Raw genomic sequence first — 7,966 nt, 5'->3', positions numbered from 1 at the left:
CCTGTCATTGGTTGTGTTTCCTGAAGAGGTCACAGTAACCAGGAGACCTGTGGCCTTGAACAGCAATGTCGGTGAAGCAGAAAGAGCCCTGCACAGACAGGGGCTGCATACTGAGGACACAGCTCTGTAGCTGGCAACGGGCCACTTGCCCACAAGTAAAATGGCCTCAAAGGTCTACTCCAGAGGCAAGCAAGGACTCTCCTGAAACAGGCATCCGCGGACAGGCAGTAAGACAGGAGTGGAGCTTACTCAGGGAACAGAGGTGAAGGTCCACAGGCTGTAGTAGCTACAGCCACAGATGAGAACTGCGGTTCACCATTTCCCAGCCTTGAAGAAGCTCATGTTCATCAAAAGACACAATCGACAGGCAAACCATGGAGCACGAGGAAGTGTTTATCACTCGTGTCTCCGCCATGGAGTTAATGTCCAAAGTAGATAAAGAACTCCTACAACCCGGCCAGAAACAAAACAAAATAAAACAAAACCACCACCACCAAAAATCAATCAATCAATCAATCAATAATGATAATCTAACCATTGGTCAAGAGGCCTACAAAAAGATGCCCACCATCACTAATCACCGGGAAAAAGCAAATCAAGACCACAATGAAACACTAGCTCTCATCCATTCAGATGGCTGCTAAACCCACACACACACACACAAACACACACACACACACACACACACACACACACACACATCCCAAAACAGAACGAATCAAAAATGGAAAACAGCAAGGGTTTGCAAAGATGTGGGGAAACTGGAGGCCTTGCATTCTGCTGGTGGGAATGTAAGATGGTACAGCCATTGTGGAAGGCAGCGTGGGGCTTCTTCGAAAAACATAAAGTAGCATCACCGCACAATCTAGTGCACCCACTGGTAAGTTTGTAGCCAAAAGGATTGAAAGCATCCAGGTGCTATGGAAAAGGATAAATTGGGAGTTTTTTTTTTTTTTTAATGGATATAGATAGAGTTTGTCTTACAAGATGAAAACATCCTGGAGAATGGTAAACAGTGTGAATATACTTAATATTGAACTGTACACTTAAAATTGTTAAGATGGTAAATTTTATGTTGTGTGTGTGTTGTAATTTGTAAATTATGTGTGTGTGAATGTGTGTGTGTGTGTGTGTGTGTGTGTGTGTGGTACTGGAGAATGAAACCAGGATCGTCACACTGAGCTGTGTCCCCAGCCTTTTATTTTATTTTGAAACAGGATCTTCTAAGTCTCTAAGTTGCTCAAGCTAGACTTGACCTTTCTTTTTCTTTTTCTTTTCTTTTCTTTCTTTTTCTTCCTTTTTTTTTTTTTTTGTGCCAGGGATCGAACTGAGGTCCTTGCACTTGCAAGGCAGGAGGTGGAACCAGTGAACCACTGAGCTAAATCCCAGACTTGGACTTGAACTTTTGATCCTCCTGCCTCAGCCTCTCAGAATGCTGAGGTCACAGGCAGGTGCCACTATGCCTGGTTATGTTATGTGTATTTTGTGACAATTTTAAGAGTTATGGCTCCAAGGAAACTTGGAGATCCTATAGTCCAAACTCTATTGTACAGAGGAAAACTGAGCTCTGAATGTTAAATTATTTCTGCTAAATTATTTATTCTAAAATACACTGTATCAGAGATGCAACCTCCATGTATCTCAGCCATACTGCAGTCATTATTATTATTATTTTGTGTGTGTGTGTGTGTGTGTGTACCAGGGATCAAACTCAGGACCTTGTGCTTTCAAGGCAGGCATGGTGCCACTGAACTAAATCCCTGGCCCACTGCGGTTGTTAATCTTATGTGTTAATTTGTCTGGGCCACAAAAAGGCTCATGGGCCTTCAAAACCATGAGCTACATACACCTCTCTCCTTTTATATGTCACCCTTGTCAAATATTTTGTTATAGCAACAGAAAGTGCACTAATACAGATACACATCACTTGAAATTTGTAGGATGCTACAGCATACTTTCTGTTCATAACGGATGTTCAGATACTTTCTGGAAAAAGAAAGACATATGAAGGTATCAGGATGAGCTGCAATTAGTCAGACATCTGCGATTCTACAACACAGACCAAGAGAGACATACAGCTGCCTGTGAGCGTTGTCCTTCAAGAAAAGGCAGAAAGAGGTCCAGTGTGGTGGTGCATGCCTGTAATCCCAGCCTGTAACTCGTGAGGTTGAGGCAGGAGGATTGCTGGGAGTTCGAGACCAGCCTGGGCTACATAGTGAGTTCCAGGTCAGTCTCAACTACATAGTGAGACCCTGTCTGAAAAAAAGCAAAAAAAAAAAATTTAAAAAAAAAAAAAAAAAAAAAAAAAAAAAGAAAGAAAAGGGAGAAAGACCCAGAAGGCAGTTCCAAGGGTGTCAGGGTTGCCACTGCCACTGCAGGCCCAAGAAAGGGCTGCTTCCTCCTGGGTTCCAGATACTGAGACAACCTCCTAAGTCCCAGAGGGCAAGACCATCTCCCCATTTCCGCAAGACAGGCCACCACCGCACGGGACAAGGGTACAAACCACTGGCCTGGTGGGCTTGAAGAAAAGAACATAGAACCAGAAAGGATCATCCAGGAACTTGACCTTTAATGGAGTAGCTGATTACAGCATGGCCAGCTGGCTGGGCCATGGGCACCACCAGTCCATCACAGAGATCCAGGGCACATGTGCAGAACACAGTTCCCAAGCCCTACACCCGGGACCATTCAGAAAGTGCTGTCTTCAGCTCTTCTGGCTTGAAATCCAGCAGGTTTTTGATAGGACAGCCTAGCCCTGATGTCATCCTGAGGAATGAGGGATACAGAAGACCCCAGCCATTAACTTAGTGGCCACGATGAACTCTCTCGATGGCCCGCTCACACCCTGGAGAGCTTACTTTCTCTTCTTACCTTTAATGAATGTAAAACCTTGCTATCTTGTCCAATTCTCTGTTCAGGAACCAGGTACCTAGAAAGAGTCTGCTGAACCTCAGGATCAGGTAGGAGGCTGGCCCCTGACAGGCTTGCCTAGGGCTCATCACCCCTTTTCCTCCTGATTCTTCCTTTTGGAAGGGGAACCTCTGCCCACATCTGTCCCACCTCCAATCTTGGAAGCAAAGCACTTGTTTGATTTCGTGGACTCAACTGGAGAGAGATTTGGCCTCAGGATGAGTTAGATCTCAAACCTTATCCACATCTGATTAAAGAGAAGGATGAGATTGAGGGCTTAAAATTAATGATAAATGGGTTAAGACTTGGAGCAATTGGGATGATGTGAGTGTATTTTGCATGTGAAAAATATATGAAGTTTGCGGAGTTTGGATTGAACTGTGTCCCCTGAAAAGTCATTTGTTCAAATCTTTACCTCCAGGGGGCCAGGGATGCAGCTCAGGGCTGCCACACCTGCCTGGCAAGGGCAAGGTCCTGAGTTTGATTCCCAGTACCCTCCCCTCCAAAAATGAACAAATCTTGACGTCCAGTACCTCAGAAGGTACTTAGAGATAGGGTCTCTAAAAAAGTCGTGAGTTAAACTGAGGTCAAGAAGGAGGGTGCTAATCCAGTATGACCAGGGACAGAAGGGGAATCTGGACAAGTGAGTCTGCCAGGAGAGAGGCCTCAGAGACACCGTCCTGCCCACATTTTGATCCAGATTTCTCACTCTCACAGCTGTGAGAAAATACTTGTTTACACCAAAAAGAAAGAAATACAGACAGGTAGATGATGGGTGGATGGACAGATAGATAAATGCATGAGGGAGGTCAGGATGTCAGCATCTAATCCAAGAGTTAACTTTATTCCTGGTACAAAAACCAAACCAAAAAAAAAGAGTTAACTTTAGCATGACTAACAGAACTGAGGTGATTCACAAAGTACATACCCAGGATATATTCTTACAAAATTGTTTAACATAAATTGAATCAAACCTTAAAATTCAACCTGTCAAGGGCCAGGGATTTTACTCAGTAGCACCACACCTGTCTCACATGCACCAGGCCTTGAGTTCAATGCTTGGTACAAAAAAAAAAAAAAAAAAAAAAAAAAAAATGAAAAAAAAAAAAAAAAAAAAAAAAAAAAAAATCAACCTGTCATTCATTAGAAATAAACCCTCAGACAAGGAAACAGAAAAACCCTAGGACCAGCTTCTACTGAGCACTAGAAAGATGAGAGCCCTGTGCACCCACAGGAAGAGCTGGATGCAATGCATGGTCCTACAGATCTCAGTTTAGGACAAAATAGCAGGGAAAAATATTTTAGGGACAACTGGAGACATTTTGAATTTGGATTAAGTATTAGTGTTAGGAAGTTATAGGTAATTTTGATTTTTGGTATGCAGAAAATATTTTGTTGTATTTTTTTTATTGTTGTTGTTTCATTTTTGTTTTTTTGAGACAGGGTCTTACGTGTAGTTCAGGATGACCTTGAACTCACATAGCCTGGGACGGCCTCGAACTCATAGCAGTCCTCCTGCCTCAGCTTCGTAAGTGCCGGCTGGGATTACAGGTGTGCGCCACCTTGTCAGATTCTTTTACGTATATTTTAAAATATTTCATCAAAAGTGCTAAAGTGAGAATGGGCCCGCTCTACCCACAAGGTGTGGGGCACGCAGGATGGAGAGCAGTCTGGCCGTGAGTTGGGCATCAAGAGGAAACCGCCGCATAAGCCTGCATGGCAAGGGAGGCCATGGCATTGTTCTCAGCATCTCCTTCCTGCCTCTACTCCCTTCCTGACCCTCCCTGGGTTTACAAGCTTCCAAGAACCTCCTGCCTGCGGGCTGAGAGGGACCCCATGGAGGAGACAGAAGGTGGCCCTGGGAGGTGCATCTGGAAGCAGCCAGATGGATAAAAGGCCCAGTGGTGCTCATCTGTCAGGGAAGCCGTGAAATTCCCGTATCTGGAAGAGTCAGGCACAGCGGAAAGACTTGCAGGGAAGGAGGTGGCCTTGGTGACTTCCACGGTCCCTGAAAGGACAGGAGGGACAGTGGCAGGGAGTGAACCACAGGTACAGGCCAGGAGACCCATCAGGCACCCAGCGAGTGGCCCAAGGCTGAGCTCGCTCTGATCTCCGGTTTCCCTCCCACGATCTGCTTCTCCCTGCTGCTTCCTGTGTCTTAGAATTTGGAGAAAGCAATTTCCTTCAGCGCTGGTTTCACTTGAGAAGGAGAGGAAGCTCAAGCCAAGTCTCGATGGACACCCTGGAGCAGAGACAAGAGCTCAGCCTGACCCTGTGCACCCCCACCCAGGCCCTCCTGGAAGCTGAGATTTAGGAGAGTCTGATGAGTGCAAGGCTTGTTCTGAACTTTGCAAACATTGCATTTCAAGCTGACGAACACTGCCCAGTGTATTTCCCAGCCCCAGAGGGGAAAGAACACAGTTCAAGTCAGCAGACTCGCCCCGTGGCTGTGTTTTGCTGGGCTGGGACGGGATGAACGAAGATGAATAGACTTGTGCCTTGTGCTTGGACTGCTTGAAGCCTTCAAGTGCAGCCAGAAGGCTAAAGAGGAAATACAAAAAACTATAAAGTGTCCTTGGTGCTGAATCACAAGGACAGAATATGGAGCCCCTGGAAATATATACCAAGCAGGTTACTCCCCTGTTCTTTCTTATCCACACTGGGATTTCCATGCAGCTAGGCCAGGGTAGGAAAATGGCCCTGGTGGTCTCCTCCCGACTCAGGACTTGGACTCAGGACTCCAGAAGCGGATCTCCCACTCATTTCTCTCGGCCCCAGGGAAAGGAAGAAATCCCCTCCCCTCACTTTCTAAGAAGCCAAGTTCTTAGAAACAATCCCACCTGGTCCTGCCTGGCTTGCTCTCAATAACACTGAACCCCTCAAGAATCGATTTTTCCCAGCATCTAATTCGTTGGCTTAGAGTCACAGCACTCATAGAATAAGAGCCAAGATACTCCTAAAAATGGACCAGTGCCAGGCATGGTAGCCCAAGCCTGTAATCCCCGCACTGAAGAGGCTAAGGCAGGAGGATTGCAGGAGTTAAGGGCCAGCCTGAACTACATAGTGAGACCTGTCTCAGAAAAGGAAAATAAATAAGTAAATAAGAACTAGTAAGATGAAGCAATGTTTTAAAAGCACATTGTAGCAGATATCTGTACCCACTCCCCATGATGAATGCAATCATTATGTACTGCAAACATGTACTAATAAAAATAAAAACAATAAACACGCTGTGATATGCTCTCATCTCACAACGTTAGCCAAGCATCTCAGTTATGAGGTCGTTATGGAAGACATTATGTACATTGTTTACAAATACGAAAACACACTTTGGGAAGGCAAGCAACTGGCCTAAAATCAAGAGTATAAATTCAAGTCTGCGACCCGTGACTTCCAGGCGGAGGAAGCAGGAGGCCCGAGGTCCCAGGAGGCTGGAGGTAAAACTCTCTTGTTACACTGCTGCAGCGCGCGGGGTGGGGAGGCCACATAAGGGCCGGGGGACGGTGGGTGTCCGAGAGGGCACGGAGAAGCTCCTGGGATCACCTTCTGTGGTGAGCCCTGCAGAACTGTCCTCACCAGGGTGCCGGCCCGACCCATAATCCCACAATGGGGAAAAGCAGGAAAATGCTGAACATGAAAGGGGGAAGAGGAGGTGAGCGGAACCAGAACTGTTATGGCTAAAGCAGAGGGTAATGAATTCTGAAAAGAGTCAAAGAATAAGAAGGCAGATCCTCCCAAGTATTGAGCGCATCCACCTCCTCCCGGAAGAAAAGGCTCTGTCAGCTTTGCAGAAAACCTATGTATGGCTCAACCCAGCACAGGGTGTGGGTTTGACTCTAAAAGTGAGACTGAGGAATTAGTTAACTTTTCCTCTTGGACTGCCGGGGCAAGCGCCTCCCCAGGGCACCCTACCCCACCACCCCTCACCACTTCCTGGCCCCTAAAGTGTGCTGCTGCTGCCCCCTGCTGGAAAGACATTACTGGGCCCGGGAGAGGGGCTCCTTTGGGGTAGGCACTTTCCGCATCAAGGCAGGCGAGGGGGCGCTCTAAGGAGCAGGCAATAAAACAGTAAATGCAGTCAGACGCCAAAAGAAATCTGTGCAGGAAGGATCCAAAACATCTAGCTTATCTTTGCACACAGACCTGTTAAGGGGGGCCAAGCAAGAGCAAGGGGACGGTAGCTACCTGGGGTGGAAGGCTTTTAACCGGGCCTAGACTATGATCTCTTCCCTTTGGCCTATTTACTAAAGCACAGGGTTTATTATTTGCGGGGAGAGGAATCCGCAAAGACTACATGGCTAAGAGAATAATATTCAAACTCCTCAGCATCCTTTTCTTATCTCTTATTCCAAAGCCTACAGACCAAACCGAACCTACCTCTGCTCCTGTAACACTGAACTCTTCCCTGATCTCACAGACTCTCCCCTCTCTTCCTACCGCCCTTTCAAGTCTGATTTTCCTTCCCAAACCCGCCCACCTTTTACAGCTCCATAACAGTGTTATACAAATGCAAACTTACGAAACAAAAATGGACAAACATGAAACAAGAACAGGTGAGTACCTTAAAACAAATAATCTCTTGTATTCTGTGTCTTTTAAACCTTAATACTTCATTATAAAACAATAAATTCAATAAAGATAGTTGTGTTTTTGTTTTTTTGTTAGTTTTTTTTAGTTTTGTGTTTTTGTTTTTTTTGTACTGGGGATCAAACTTGGGACCTTACACTTGCAAGGCAGGTGGTGGAACCACTGAGTTAAATCCCCAGCTAAAATAGTTTATTTTTTAACCAGAAGTGGATGAGAAATTTTGGAAATGTGACATATATTCATTTAGTTTAAAAATTCGGTAGGCAGAATAAAGTCCAGACTGAACATAAAGAAGTTTTTCCAGCTGAAACGTGACAGAGGAGTGAGTAAGCAGTATAAATACATTTTCTTCAAGTGAAAAATATATAACGGCAGCTAAGTGACATAGAGACTGGATTGAGGCAATAATCCTTTCCCCCTTTTAGATCTCAGAAAGCAAGACTGGTGAGAATGATAGAGAAAGAATAAC

Source organism: Fukomys damarensis, unplaced genomic scaffold, assembly GCF_012274545.1.
Source record: "Fukomys damarensis isolate Sample0158 unplaced genomic scaffold, DMR_v1.0_HiC HiC_scaffold_12, whole genome shotgun sequence".
NCBI classification, from domain to species: domain Eukaryota; kingdom Metazoa; phylum Chordata; class Mammalia; order Rodentia; family Bathyergidae; genus Fukomys; species Fukomys damarensis.
Note: the sequence above shows the minus strand (reverse complement) of the source record.